General features: G+C 43.0%; 1 protein-coding gene across 1 annotated transcript in view; it reads left to right on the top strand.

The window, feature by feature from the left end:
- Window positions 1-15,983, top strand: part of WWOX (WW domain containing oxidoreductase) — a 903,955-nt gene that overhangs the window by 125,947 nt on the left and 762,025 nt on the right. The window lies entirely within an intron of this gene.

Genomic DNA, 15,983 nt, shown 5'->3' with positions numbered 1-15,983 from the left:
CACTGAAAAAGGAAGTGTTTACCCTAATAAACCAGGCAGCTCAGCCTGGGAGAGAAATACATTGGGCTCACTCCCAGTTGATGCACAGCTTTGTGACCCCCCACAGATGGCTGAGTTAACCCCTCTCAGCCTCAGTTTTGTCATTTGCTAAATGGGAAGAATAGTGTCTACCCAAAAAGGTGCTTGCAGAATTGAACAAGGTTCACATTCCGTTTGCACTCAGTAGTTTTTGAATGTATGAGTGATTGGTGACTTCGTTCTAAAATGAGTAGTGAACAGAGTAGGACTTTAGTGAGTGGAAGCCTGGCCCCAATGCCCCTCTTTGATGATTTGGTTCGCACGGGAGTCTCTGGAAGTGGTGATCCACTCCATTCTTCAGTGTACGTCCTGAAGAGCCATACGCAGCAGCCCTAGTCTCCTGCATTCTGGTTCATAGAATCAGCTCTAGATATATTTGCTTTAGGTGAAGCCAGGGGAGTCCTCTCTATGTGGCACTTTTGGCTTTGGTCTTGACCCCATGTCTCCTATATTTCTTTGCAAAGGAATGCTGGCCCCATGAACTTCTTAAACACACACAGGGGCTTCCTGGCTGGGGGTCTTCATCTGGCATTTAGATTGTTTAAAGAAGGATTTTTGTGATTCTTCTAGGTTGACACAATGGCTGTCATCTGTTGTTTTTCTAATCCCCCAGTAAATATTTGGAAAGGGAAGGTTTAGGCCTGTGTGTTTCTCTTATGTTGGAAAGGTAAATAAAGCCATCACATTGTGTGAGTTTTCCTCCAAGTTTGCTGCCGCAGCTCTGTACAATGACTGAATATTTGTGACCTGTAGAGCAGCGGGGTATGTATTTGGCAGCAAGCAGTCCTGATGGATTTGGGGAATGTCTTGTGACAGTTACAAGTCCATGTGAGGTGGTGCAGACTCCTCTGAGCCAGCCCAATGATGGAAGTGGGGATTGAGGGACATAAGACTCTCAGACATTTTTATGTCTCAAACTATATAAATCAGGGGCAGAATCTGAATCCTACAAGGAGGAGCCACAGGGAGCTCAGTGGGAGGCACCGCTGTTTACTCTCCTCTAGTCCCCTGCAACTGTGCAATTAAAACAGAAGAATAGAATGATACCGCCCAGACAAATTCTCTTCTCACGCCCATTCCTTGTTCACTAGGAGGCTCTGTAATTAGGTCACAGCATCTCGATTCTTTTGGAAAGATTTAGGACAACTATCACGTATGCTCTGCTGTTTTGAGTGGAAAAGTGATTTGACAACTTTTGGACTCTTGGCATCCTAAGACTTAGCTTCTGATTCTTTCAACACCTCACCTGCTGTGTGACCTGGGACAAATAACGATTCTGTGCCATGGGATTTTAAAAAAATTTCTTGAAACAGGAGCTAAATATATTTTCACTGTTTTTTTATTCTCCTAAAAAGTCAGAGACAATGGATCTTAAATTTCTGAAACTTTGCTTACTAGGAAAAAATAAAGAAAAAGAAAATGAGCTATATGGACCTCTGGGTCATACTGTGTGCTGTTCTGATGCAGGAGAAGCTGTTGATTGTATAAATTATGAATCCTGACATGCCCATTTAGTGAAATGTCCTCCATGTAATTAAAAATATTTCAAAGGCATGACTTGCGACATGTAAGATGTTTTAGACACTAACCAATAATCCATTGATTTCACATTTGCTAATGGTATTTGAAGGAAATTAAAAATTTGTATTAGCTTTTTGTACAAAAAGAACCCAGTTAGTTGTATTACAGCATTAATAACAGCAAGGGGGAGAATTCCACTATTAATTTAAACTGCTAGGAAATTCAACCATATACTGATAGCTGTTTATGTTCTGGGATTGAAACAGGATTACAAAATGGGGTCAACAGTGTGAACATGGTTTTGGTGGAAAGTGTGAGCATGGTTTTGGTGGAAGGTGTAACAATAGCACGCTCTTTTTCAGTATCAGCATGTCGTGAATGGTGTGCAGTCCAATGCTTGCAAAGGTGATCTTCCTCTTTGCAGAATGAGATGACCAGCCAGGTTCTAGAACCTGCCTTGTGTTCACAGTGTGCTCGGCAGGCTGCGCTTTGACCGACAAAACAACCTCTTGGGGCTTGACCCCCGTATGGATTTCCCAGGAACTACCTAGAAGGCGAATGGTACAGCCCAGTTATTCTTTGTCTAACTTTGGCAATCATGCTAGAGAAGAAAAAATATTTTCATGTGTTCATATGGCAGTTGAAGAGTATTCCAGGCCCCGCCACTCCCTCCCCCCGACGCATGTTCCCTAGCCAAGGCCCACACGGCTTTCCCTTAAGTGCTCTTCATATTATCTTGACCTTAACGTTTACAGGGTAAAGGAAACATTTATGGAACAGTTAGACCAGTTAGAACGTAACGACTTGCCTCATTATCACACTCTACAAATCTCCACTTTACAGAGTTCGCCTCCCTGTCTGCTTTAAACTTGTGTTTGTCCTGCAGACACCTCACCCGTGTTCGCATGTGGAGACCCAGGGAGTTCCTCATTCCTTCCCACGAACGAGCCAAAAATAAGAACCTTTAAGAGCTCATAAAGTAATTTAGCACTGCATTAATAAAAGAAGCACAGCCTTGAATGATTTCTGTATGGATGTGTTTGAGTAAGTAATAGGATATTTTTTAGCTGTCTCCTCAGACATTTGATCTGCTTAATAAATAAATAGCTCCTACAAATCAACAATATAAAATTGTTAAAAAGAAACCCAAGTAAGAGTAGGACAATTTAAGAATTCCCCAGTGTCATTCCAATGACCAATAGATATTTGGAAAATATTCTGGTTAACTAACATTTTTCTTAGCAAGTAAGAAAAATGTAAGAATAGGGGCTGTATTCAACTTTCATACGTGTAAAATTAGCAAAGGCTCAAGCTGTTCATAACAGTGCTGGGTGTTGCAGAAGTCGGGGAGAGACGCAATTTTATTCTTCTGCTCTGAGGTTTCATTGGTGCTCCATCAGACGTTTTAAGAAACATTAGTGTTTCACCTAGGATTTTCATATCTGGGAAACATCTTAAGGGAATATTTAAAGATATATTCATGCATTTCTGTACAGTGATGTTTACAGATGTATTATTTCTGCTATGAAAAAATAGAAGTTAAAATATGTAACAATTGAATTAAATGATGGTGATCTAAAGCATAAAATACTATGTAGTTCACAAAAATATAAACTAAAATAAGTATAAGAAGTTGGAAATTTGAAATTGTTTTAACCTTCAAGTTGTTAATCTTTAAAACTTTTCCAAGTTATACATTAAAATGTAAATGAAAACTAAAGCAGTAGTGACAGATCATGTACCTTTTTACTGAGTCATAAAATGTTTGTTTTTATCAATCAATGAATATTAAACTGAAAATTAAAATTATTTAAAGTTGAAGCTTAAGTCTTTGAAAATTTAATTAAATTATATCACGTTTTTATAAAAATAGAGCAACTTGTAATTCCAGTACAGAATGTCCTTCTGCTGGCTGATGAAGGGAACTGACGCCACGCTCTGTGCATGTGACTTCGAGTCCCGCAAATGCACACATTTAAGATGATACAAAGGCTTTAGGTGCGGCTGCCACGTACACCTGATGTGAATGCCTGCCCGTCCGTAAGGACGCTCGGTACTTCTGGAGTACAACATGTTATTAGACAAGAATCTCTCAGATTCACTCCATCTTGGAGGAAGCACTTAACAAGCTAAAAAATAGGTCTTCTCTATTATCTAAAAGCTTGCAAGACTCAAATTCTCCTGGAACCCAGAAACACTTTCTATGTTTGATGTTGGGAACAGCACTCCCCTAACCATCAGGGCATTCATATACAGTGGTCTTTTCTTTCAAGGACATGGATAAGAGAGGTAGAGCCTCAGTTTTCTGAGGCCTGATGCGTTTTAGGGAGTTGATGTTTAGGGTGACATGTCACCTGGGAGTAGATGTTTAGGGTCACATGTCCTGCCAAACCAGTGCTGAGAAGCGCATCTCAAGTGATGAAGGCACTCATGTATTTTCCAATAAGTTTATTTTGTGAGCGTTTCATATATAGTGTTTCTTAAAGGTTGGGGACTAGGACAGGGGTCTGTCTTCCCTGGATCCAGGGCAATACTGTATTCGTTCAGACGCTCGTTCAGCCCTTCAACGCAACGTGGTATGCAGTGTTGCTGGACACTGTGCTAGGCGGTGGGGAAGCAGCAGCGTATGAAACGCAGACCCCTCTTTGGAGCTCATACTCCAAAGGAGGTACAAGAAAATTGGAAAGTGAGTGTGGATCAGCTTGAGGAAAGCTTGGAATGCCCTTGAGGAAGAATTTAAATGCCTAATTCAGGATTTGAACTTTTTAGGGGGGATTAGTGAGTTTTGCTTTTTGGTTTTTTTTTTTTTTGAATAGAGAATTGGCCATTTAGAGCTGTGAGATTTTAACAAGATTTAGCTCTTATATGGAGTCATCATTAAATTAACCATGAGGCTAAAATATTAATTAAACATGTTCAAAGCCTGTAATTCAACCAATCAATGTTAGGCCAGTTAGGGGGCACTTAACAAAATATGGACCCACCCTTTTGCTCCTGGGATTAGTGTCCTGGTAAATGGTGGCCAAAGAAAAGTTTACGTGTTACACAAGAGCTTTGTGGATAGGTTGCTTCATTAACCGGGCTCAGCCATTTTATTTCATTTTCTATTTATCCACTCATAAATGGGCCAGCTGATTTGCTTAGTCGTTCATTAAACTGTTTGCCAAATGGCCCAGGGTGCTTCATTTGAGACTCAATACCTTAAATTTCATGGAGACAGTTGACATCCTTTTACCTTCCAGAAAGGGCTGGGTTGTGGTGAGGAAGGTGGACTCGGGAAAATGAGCATTTAGCTTCAGGGCTCAGCGCTTCACATTAAAGACTGCAAGTTTAGCATTTTTGGTGAGTTGATAGTGTAAGAAATTGGGAAAATTTCATTTTACTGGCACCCTGATTAAAATCGGGAGCTTTCTTGGGAGCATTTCGTATTCCACTTTTTAAAATCCTAACTGTGGTGTATTTACCACCACTTTATTTCTTTTAGATTAAAACTGTTTTAAAAGGAACGGGATAAAGACTTATCATTCATAGCCGTTTCTGTCTATTGCTATATCCATACTAAAGGGCACATATCATGTGCAATTCATGTAAATTATCCCTCCAGATGATCACTCAGGCCTTTATATCCGTGTCAGCTTGGTGCTGCAGTCATGGAAAGACATTTGCTATCATCTTTGTGTTGTGCATCAAAAATCCTGCATTTCTCTCTGGAACTTACAGGTAAAGTGTAACTTCTATCTAAATTAGGTTTTATTTTCACGATGATTATAATAACAATGATATGCATGATTTTTTAAGATATCTATTAGAATTTCACCTGGCAGATAATGTGCTCTCAAATAAGCTGGTGATGTTATTAAAACATAATCAATGAGCATTAGGAAGCAGGACCACCTGTCAGTCATTTGAGTACACATGGTAAGTGTATCCCATGTCCAATTGGCTGCACTGTAGCCTCCCACACATTTTGTCTTGTCGGTAGCACAGCCTTGGCTGATCACCTTGGGTTCATTCTATGGGAACTTTTTTTATTTGCTGTAGTCTGTGTAATGTGAGGCTCAGAGAGAAATGAGTCTCAAAAAGGCAGAACCCCACATTTTTAAGGGTGGATATTCACCCTGGATACCAACATTTTCCCTACAATGCCTAACACAGTTCTTTACCTTTAGGAAGACAATGAAAGGGCCAACTGGAACCTCCTCCCCTTTGCAATGCAATCCAGCTACAGTTAATTCTAAATGTTTATAGCTACTATACAGTGGGTTCTGATAAATCCTCTTAGCTTTTCTTAATGAAGATGCCAGATGACGCCCTGGCTGGTGTAGCTCAGTGGATTGAGCGTGAGCCTGCGAACCAGACGATCGTGGTTCGATTCCCAGTCAGGGCACATGCCTGGGTTGCAGGCCAGTTCCCAGCAGGGGACACATGAGAAGCAACCACCCATTGATATCTCTCTCCCTCTCTCCTTCCCTTCCCCTCTAAAGATAAATGAATAAAATCTTAAAAAAAAAAAGACGCCAGATGAGCGCCGTATTGCGGCTGAGAATATAGCTCCTCACTCTGGTATCATCGGGGTTCCTTGTCTGGATGACTCTTTCGAACCTTTTTCAAGGGCCTCATGAATTTCTTCTTCCACGTTATTTGTACTTGGACTGGTGCAGTCTCTGTTGCTGATCCTTTATTGTCACTTATGAACGATCTACAGCCTCCAATCATTCAGTTATAATCCCCATCATATATAAAGCTGGCCTCCTGCTTTTTATGTACATGCCAAGTGAGTTCCAAGTCCACAGAGTTCTGACCAGCAGTGGTCCATGCTGGGCAATAGGATGGACTTTTAAACTGCTCTTGTCTCGAAGAGCTATATTCTCTTCAGGGTCCCATCTGAAAGCTGACCCTCCACTGGGCAGAACCGTTGTATTTCCTGGGCCATGCTATTGGCAGTTGTTCATCCAGAGGGGTGGCCAGGCTCAGTCCTCCTTCCCTTTTCTGTGTCTACAGCACATGGGCCACGCTGGACTTGGAGTGGTCTTGCCAGCATCCCTCGCACGTCATGGAGTCTCAGATCAGTCAGAGTGAGGTCTCACCTTGATGACAAAGTACTGTTGGTTTTTAAAGAAACATAAATAAAAATGAAACCCAGGTGAAACTTTTAAGATTGATGACATAGCTTGGCTAAGCTACTTTTATTTTTTTCCCTTTTAATGCAGAAAGCTCCCAAGGACATATTGCAGAAATAGCATCTAGATGTAAAAAGTCTAGTGTCTAAAAAAGTACCATCAAAAGAATTTAATATAATTCCTGGGGGCTCCTAGGTAATGTATGGATTATGAAGAAATAGTTCATTTGGGGGCTAACATGGGTCTGTTTTATTTGCAATTCATAAGTTGTTCATAGTATGATAGTCAACCTTCAGGTGGAGGGTCATAAGTCAACCTTGACCCTAAGTGACTGGATGCTGCTGCTGCTGATGTTAGTGGTGATGGTAAGAACCGCCAGCACTTATTTTATGTCTGCTGGGTGCTGATGCTGCACTAGGTTCTCTGCATAGCTCTTCATTTATTCGTGCTAGCGTTCTTACGAGCTGGGTGGAATGGTCTCAGTTTTCCAGGGGAGGAAATTAAGGGTCAGAGAAGTTACGACAGCAACCTAGAACGTGAAGTGAGGTTTGTGCTCTGAACCCTCCCTCAGCACTCAGAACACACGGGAAGGCAGCGGCTACCCCTCACCAGCACCACTGTCTTCCTAGCACATCTGTGTGGCACTGAAAGAACTGACATCATTTTGTCTTTTTGCAATCTTTGGGGTTGCTTTTGGCCTGTGGCACTACCTGAGTAGTTTTTTTTTTTCTTGTCTTCATGCACATGGTCTAATAACTTTCTCCAATATGGCTGTGAAGAGCTGTTTCTGCATGAAGATGACTCAGTTAGGAAGTTCCTGGCTGCCTTCTCCATGTAGTTTACCCTTGGTAAACTCAGATTTACCTCTTTTCTGAAGAGGTACTTCAGAATGGCCTGTACTTCTAGGATGGTCATGCTGTCATTCTTGCTGAAGTGCCATTTTTTAGTCCTGATCTTTGCAGCTGGACTTGTAGTTTTTCTTTTTGGGGGTTTAACTGGTATAAAACTGCTACGTGTACTTAGTGCCCTGTTAATCAAATCTCCCCAGAGACTCAGCATCCACTAATTGGTGGCTGAGGTGGGAGGGAGAGTGCTTTTATATTTAAAAGATATTGTCATAGCTATCTGAAAGAAAAAAATAAAATGAAAGTCACCTGAATTCCATTCTTATACAATGATTCCCCTCCCCCACCTTAGTTTTGCCTTTTATTTGTGTTAAACTGAGTACGTGTTTTTACACACATAATTGCAACCACTGGGCCTTCTGACTCTAAAAAATATGTGGTGGAAACTACATGCTGGGGAATCAGAGAGGCTGTGGAAGCCCTAGTTCGCAGGTCTCAGCCTGATGGCTGCAGTTGCAATACCACGATTTCTAAAGCATGGTGTATGCGGTTGTATTTTCAGTTCCACAACGGTGTAATGCAGGGTCTTGTAGAATCAGGGTTGTAACTCCTCGTGTTTTTCTCTACCGATTCTGATCATTTGCATTCAGAATTTGCTTGTGTAAGTTATATTTTAGATCAATAATGCAAATTGGAAGACCCAGGAGAGCCCAAGGCCTCATTGTATCTGATTAGGCCTTAAGGAAATCAAGAAATAGGGGGTATACATCCTTCTTCCCTCCTCCCCTGGTGTATTATAGATAGTACCAGTGGTTTGTAAATGAACTTGAAAGTGCTTTTTGGTCATGATGGGACACCTACCTTCATTCAACAAAGAAATTGTTAGCATCTAGGAGGTATTTTGAGCATCTTTTAGGTGCAGAGTATTCTGGCTGGCCCTGTGGTTGGATGGCTCGGACTATAGAAGACCCCCTTTGCTTTTCAGGGGCCTTCAGTGTGTTTGGGAAGATCTCCTTGTTTGTTTTAAATTTATTCATTGTGTTTTATTCAGGACCAACTATATGGCAAACCCTGGGCTATATGCTGAGGATTCAAAGATTATATGCAGGCAGATTCAGCCCTTCGGTTGGTTGTTTCTGACACCATCCATGCCTCCAGGGTGCTCCATGTCTTGCAGATCAGGCATGAATTCCTCTTAACAAAAGGTATCATGTAATGATACCTTAATGCTTACTGAAAGCATTAAGAGCGGGCCAGGCAAAGGGGAAGGGGCAGAGCGTTGGGGGAGTGATCTTTAGAATCAAAGGCAGAGGGCCCATGAGTAATAGGGCCTGGGACTGCTAAGTCCTGTGCCTGCAATGACCGGCCAGTCTGGGCTGTGGGGCAGTGACAGGCTGGGAGAAAAGCTGTTTCTGGATGTCCTGGCCTGCTGGTCATACACGTGGGAGTTGGTGCAATTCTTGTGGTAGCCCAGGAAGCTATTCGCATCATCTCCAGGGGCTTTTGAAAATCTATCAGACAATAACCAAAAAATGTATTTGACCCATCTGGAGTCAGAGGCTTGACTGTTTCTTTAGGCCTTGTTACTTCTGTGTCTCTTGGCTGCTCCTGTATGTGGGCCTTTTTTGGTGGCCATTTCCACATGATGGCAGGCAGCAGTTAAGGGCTTCCATCCTGTTCTCTTCATCAAGAGTGATGCTTCCTCCCAGTAGTTCCAGTCAGTGCCTTCCCTCAGAATGGCCCTGCTTGAGTCACACGGAATCTCTGAACCAGTCATGGTAGCCATTTCTGATTGGTCCAACCCAGTCACATGCTCACCTCTTGACTCTAGGGTCAGGATCCCCAGAAGTACATGGTCTGTATGTGTGTGTGTTGGGGGTAGGGGGGTGGCTTCCCAAAGGTGTGTGGGGAAGCTGTTGTCAGAAGCAGTATGCATGCAGGAGAGGTAAAAAAACAATAGATGTCCACCAGAGCCTTCTAGTGGTTAAACTCCTTCTAAGAAGCCAGTTTATTACTTAAGGTAAGATTTCATAGTTTGGTAGAGACTTGGCGACAGGGGCTTTAAATGGAGAGAAGGAAACAAAGGGCCAGAGAAGGAAACAGTGGTCCATTTTGTCCCACTCAACTATAGACCATGCTTTCCAGACTTAGCTTTACCAATGAGAATGCCTGGGCCAGGACTCCCCTGAGATTCAACTGCCACTTACCTGGAGTACGCAGGGAAGACACCAGCTTCCCTTGGCCCACCCACCTCGGATCAGGCCAGTGTCCGGCTTTTGGAAGCCTCTCCCTGGGCTGGACTGGCCAGCAGGCTCCCTGGGCCTGGCAGCGTGCACGCAGCCTTGCTGTGTTTCATCCTTTGAATGCCTGGCCCACTTGCCACCTCACGACGTTGCCCTTAGTGCAATAGAGAAATATGTCTTTGGCCATGATGGCTTTATCCTGTGGATCTGTGAGATACGCCTTCTCCTCTGGATAGCTTGTTTCTGGCCATCTGCCTCAAGGTTATCTGTGAATGGTGGAACAGAGGTCACTGCTTGGGTTTTGATCATTCTGAAGTGACACTTGGCATTAATTTGCTCATCATCACCGAGGGCCCCAGGGACCCACTTGGGAGAAGGTGAGTTGTAACTGACACGGCAACTTTTCTGCTGGTGACTGGTCTGAAAGGTTCTTCCCGGACATCTCGTCAGGGTGTTGGGAGATGAGTGTTTTATTCTTATGCCTGTGGGGAGACTGTGCCTCTCGAGCCATGCTCAGATGACAGCCTTTTCTGTTTAGTTTTAGATTCTTCCCCCAATCATCCTCATTTTTTAGGGTGGGAAGAGGAGCTCCTGTGAATCCTAGGCTTTGAGACCGGCTGGGGCTTTCAGACAGGCCAGGGTGCCCTCTGCCAAGAGTACATTCCCTGTTCTCGGTGCGGCTTTTAAAGCGTGCAGAGTTGGCCCTGGCTGTCCTTCATCCCCTCTGCTTGTTAACTGCTTCCTTTATTCACACATAGGAATCACAAGGAATCTGGGAGCCCAAGGAATCACGCTTATCGACATGCTCTCCTGAACAGTGTGAGTTCTCTGATATCCGTAGCCGCACAGTGACCATCTGCACGCGCCCCATCCCCATGACTCCCTCTTGCTGCACTGTGATGGGCGACAGGGCAGACCTGATTTACAGCAAACCAGCACCCAGTTCCTAAGCCAGTCTCCAGTGGGCCAGGCAGGCGCGTGGTGAGAGCTGCGTTGGAAACCTGCCACTAGAATGTTGGTTCTTTGAGGGCAGGAAGTCCTGTCTTTTTCTCACAGCTGTGTCCCCAGTCCCTGACATAGATGAGGGACCCAATAAGTGATTTGTTGGGTGAATGGATACCTAAAAAAGTTGTCTGTCATGTATCCAGGATAGTGCTAGTCCCCCTATCGGTGTAGTTTCACTTAGTTATCAAAACAAAATGATGTGGTCGATGTTCTCATCCCCATTCTACAGACGTGGGAACCGAGGCACGTGGCTGTTAGGGAACTTGCTTGAGGTTACAGAGCTCAACCCCAGGCTTCTCTCATACTGAAGGCAAGCACATGCCCGTACAGCACATCACCTGTAATGCACGGGTTCGCACACAATGGCTTGTGGGCCAGTCTGGCTAGTCATGTCAGTTTGTACAGTCTGCAAGCTAAGAGTGCTTCTTACATTTCTATATGTCTGAAAAAAATCAAAAGAATAATGTTTTCTGACACATAGAAACTATATGAAAATCAAATTTCAGCAACTGTAAATAAGTTTTATTAGAACACAGCTTCACATTTTCCCCTTTATTTGTTGTTGCCTGTGGCTGCTTCTGCATCATGATGGCAGAGTTGTGTAGTTGGGGCAGAGACCTTGTGACCCATAAAGCGTATAAAATATTTACTCTCCAGGCCTTATAGAAAGTTTGGTGGCCCCTTCCCCCATAGCCTCCTGGGTCTGCCTTTGTTGGTTCCCTTTTCTGTTGTTTTCCTCTGAAGTCAGGACAACACAGTGGTCGCTGCGAGGATTGCTTGCAGCCCCACTGTCACACTGCAGTCTTGGGTCTGCAGTGACTAGCTGTAAGGGTTTAGGGAGCTTTTTGATTTCTCCATATGTTAGATTCCTTGTCAGTCAAGTGGAAGTCAGAGAGTACCCACTACACTGGATTTTGTGAGGGTTAACTGAGTTAATGTTGCTAGACTCATTACTTTGAACCTCACCTACAACATAATGAGCACTCGATAAATCCAAGTTCTTATTTCCCTTTTTCCATCCATATACCGCCTCTCTCTCTCTCCACCCCCCCACAATTTTGTATCTTATATTTATCTGAGAAAGAAGAGTAAATATTTTTTTGTTTTCTCCGCTTCGTTTAAGTGTGGAGTGCTTAATGTAGCCATGTGGAAATTAATTGCTTGTTTCATTGTTACATAATTAGGAACTTAATTAAATATGAATAACTCTAACTTTTCCCTTCATTTTCTCCATTTGCACAATTTGGATATTTTATTTTGTAGCCCATTAACATTGGAAAGTGGGTGTTAAATGTCAATGAGTATTCCCGAAGGAGGGTAGGCATTCAGAAACTGCATTTTCCCTGACTTGCTGGGCGCAGGACTTGGAGGGGCCTTGTGAATCCTGAGCAGGTGACAAACACCGTCACTGGCAGTGAGACCCAGGTGGGCTTGTGCACCAAGCCTGTGAAGATGGGCAGCAGACCGGCTGACGGTGTCGTCTTTCAGAGACCTGCGCCGAAAGGTCCTCACCTGCTCAGCTGGGCTGTTTCAGATCCACGAGCAGTGAGGACAAGTGTCTGCTCCAGGATTTACATCTGTGAATTCCACTCTTCCCTTCTGAGAGCCAGTCTGGCAATATCACACATTGGCTCCATTTAAAAAGTGACTTTATGAAGTGAGGCATAGGAAAATATGATATTTCTTTTTTAAAAAATCCTTCTCTTTCCTCCCCATTGGTAAGGGGCACAAGCTTGCGAAGTTATAAGTTAGAATTCCTTTATTATTCAGTCCCCGTAATGTGTTTCAGTGTTACGACCTGAGTCGCTATTATGGCCAAGTGTGGTTTATTCTGCTCAGAGGTAGCCGTGCACTCACTATTGTTCCTGCAATAGCTTTACACTTGGAAGACGTCGAGAGCATGGCTCAAAGCGGCACAGGAGCGAGTGAGTGGAGCCAGAATTGCCCCCCAGAGCTAGCAGACTCCAAAGCTGCACAGTCTTAGCTCGTTTCCTAGGACCGGCTTATTGGTTAGGTGGGTGGCAGTGTGGATGGGTACAAAGATCCGTCCTCAACAAGTTTCCCTGAGATGGCCAAGTACAAATAAATTAAAAGAATGAGCAACTTGCCGGTTTTGCAGTTTTGTGCTGGTCATGCACACCATGTCGGTTGATTGCTTGATATCAATTTTTTTTCAATTACAACAGAAATGCAGGAGTATTTGGACAATTTTTAAAAAATTGTAGAGCTGTATAAAGGGGAAGTTAAACTTTTCCCTTCTACTTCTCCCTCCAGTCCTAGTCCCCCAGGGTGATTCTGGTTAATAGTTGGCATATGTTTGCACATCTTTCTTCATGTTAATATATGTGACATGCATATTTAAGGTTTCATTCTCTTTTTCTGAAGCCAGAGGATGCATACTTCACCATCCCCTCATCCTACACGGTGTCTACCCTCCAGGCCAGTAAATGCAGCTTTACTTTCTTTTTAATAGCCATATAATATTCCATGGCCTGGAGTAGCTAGCAGGTTGCCGCCAGATAAAGGATGTGTGTCCAAACAGAAATGAGCATCATGTGTAATCTCTTTATTTTGATTAAGAATTTTTCTTAATAGATATCTGAGACATGACTATGCTGCCTGGCATATCAAGGTAGAATTTTTATGTCACAGGTGGGTCTAATTATCACTGATTAATGTACTATAAAACCTGGTAAAATAGATGCCCAGAAGGGGGCGCCAATGAGGGCATGGATCACACGTGGTCCCAGCTCTGACGGCAGCTGCTGCGAGCCAGGCAGGCACCTCGCTTTGACTCTGCCTAGGCTTAACACAGTGAGTTATGAGACGGGGAGAAATCTAGACTTTAGCCACCGATTTAACAAACTGGTGACTTGGAGATCGGCACTCCAGAGTTGCCGTCCTCATCAAAGGCTATACCTTAATCTAAAATTTATTAGCCAGCTTCAAACCTGCTTGCCAGCTCACTAATGGAAGCCTCTTGAATCAATTTGCCCCTATAATTTAAACAGCATTTCGATGTATATCGTGGAAGCAGAAAGGAGTTGCAGCCCCTTGCCAGAAGAATTAATTATTTATTATCTTTTTCATAAATACTTTCCTAGGCCAACGTAACTGAAAAATGCTTAGGCTGTTTTAAAAAAAGCATACAAGCACACATGCAGTGTTTTCCAATGGCTAATTTGAAAAATGTCACCGTATTAGTTTTCATTTACATCTGTCAGGAAACATTTATATCCACATGTAAGGGTTTTTTTTTCCCTTTCGCCAGTTATTTTTTGTGGAGTATGCATTTAATTCACATTTACAAATTGGTTTCTGTTTTTAACTAAAGATACTTTTTCAGCAGAAATGATGCCTGTGATGTCACAGATCCAACTTGCAATCTTGATGGCATTCCATTTCAGACCTTAAAATTGCCAACTTTTTTTTTTATGGGCACTTTTAAAAAATATAAATCTGCTTGATGAGTTCATAGAGAGAATCTTCAGATTAAGGTAATGTTGGCTTTGGCATTATTGTTGGGAGGCAGTGTTTCATGGTCTCTCGTGGGTTTGCAAGTCTTGGGAACAGAAGTGCTGGCAGCCTTCCTTTTGGATTATCTTTTCAAGGACCGTTGTATAGCAAAGAACACTAGGAGAGAGTGATCATGTCCCCTGCTGACAGTCGGCTGGGCTGTTGACTGTCCAGTATGGTAAAGGTAATATCTTCCTTCAGGACAAAGTTTGGACAGACTTGCTCAGTGTTTCCCAGCTGTGACTCAAACCCAGTGCGGGCACAGCATCTACCTGGGCTGTTTGTTCCACACCCCTCTCGTGGGACGAGAGGCAGAGGCAACTAGAACTGGTGCAAAAATGAAGTTCACGCTGTATGTGATGCTGTGGACAATAAGGTACCCTGCATCCAACCTTGGAAAACATGTCTTCTGTTGGCTTCCGTGATCACTGGCAGCTAACGCCTTAGTTTTACAAATAGGGTGCAATCTTAGACCCATCACAATTTGAAAATTGCCTAACAAGACGACTGAGATTATAAAGAGCTAGATGTGAACAAACTGTGGCTCGCAGGCTAAATCTCACCCACAGCCTGTTTTTTTTTACGACCCATAAAACAATAAAAAGCAAAGGCAGCTTTGTGACAGACTGTATGTGGCCCCGAAATTAAAGTAGTTCATCTCTGGCCCTTCATAGAAAAATACTGTCGACTCTTGATATAGAAAAAGCTATTGGGACAGTGTCTGATAGATAGTGAGTACAGCATTAATAACAATAACACATACCATTAACCATATATACTTTATGCATATTAGATCTGTTCACCCTCACAGCTATTTTTTGAGGTGAGTGCCTTCATTACCATCACACAGAAAATGAGGCACAGAGAGACTGGTTACATTATGCAAGGTCACACAGCTAGTATATCATGGAGGCAGGATTAGAACCCAGGCTACCAGGCTCTGAAGCCCACGTGTTTAACCTTCTGCCACTTGTCTATGATAGAGGCTCAAAATTAGTTCTTAGTAACACCTGTTAGGCGTCTTCTCATGCCCTTTAGGACTGATTTCGGCACAGGCCTCCAAGGTGGACTCCACATCTTACAGATTAAGAAAGAGAGACTCTTAGGAGTTTGAAACTTTACCCAAAGTTGCATCACCATAAACATTGGTCCTGGGACTCAAAGTCAAGCCCATAGGGCCCCAAAGCTGATTGATTCTATGGCAAATGCAGAGTGACCCATTTTCAAAGGGACTAGCTGTAATATTTTATAGCTTTCTTAAATTAATATTTCATGTTGGTTGTAAATCCTTTCTTTTACACTGATGGCCTGTATGTTTTGGGGGCATTTGTCTGGTCTTTAGATACTTTGGCTCCTCTAAAGATGATGTGTGTGCTGAGATGGGGCATGAAAGCCACGCGAGGAAGAATCCTGCAGTGTTCTACGCTCCTCCATCCGCGATGGAAGAGCCTGAACGGAGCAGCCAGAACACCTTGTCCTCGGAAACTTAAGCAGATGCACTTTCGAGTTCCTTGTTTTTGTTCACGTAAAGCAGTTGCTCTGAGAGGCCTTGTGGTTATACACTTCGACCAATCGTTAGCGGCTTCTGATATTTTTGTTTAATTTAGGGTAATCCAGTACCAAATGAAGATTTTTTGATTTATTTTATAGAACTC

The sequence above is a fragment of the Sturnira hondurensis genome, unplaced genomic scaffold (genome assembly GCF_014824575.4).
Source record: "Sturnira hondurensis isolate 20B ecotype Veracruz unplaced genomic scaffold, ASM1482457v3 Scaffold0023817, whole genome shotgun sequence".
NCBI classification, from domain to species: domain Eukaryota; kingdom Metazoa; phylum Chordata; class Mammalia; order Chiroptera; family Phyllostomidae; genus Sturnira; species Sturnira hondurensis.
This window is presented reverse-complemented; position numbering and strand designations above follow the sequence as displayed.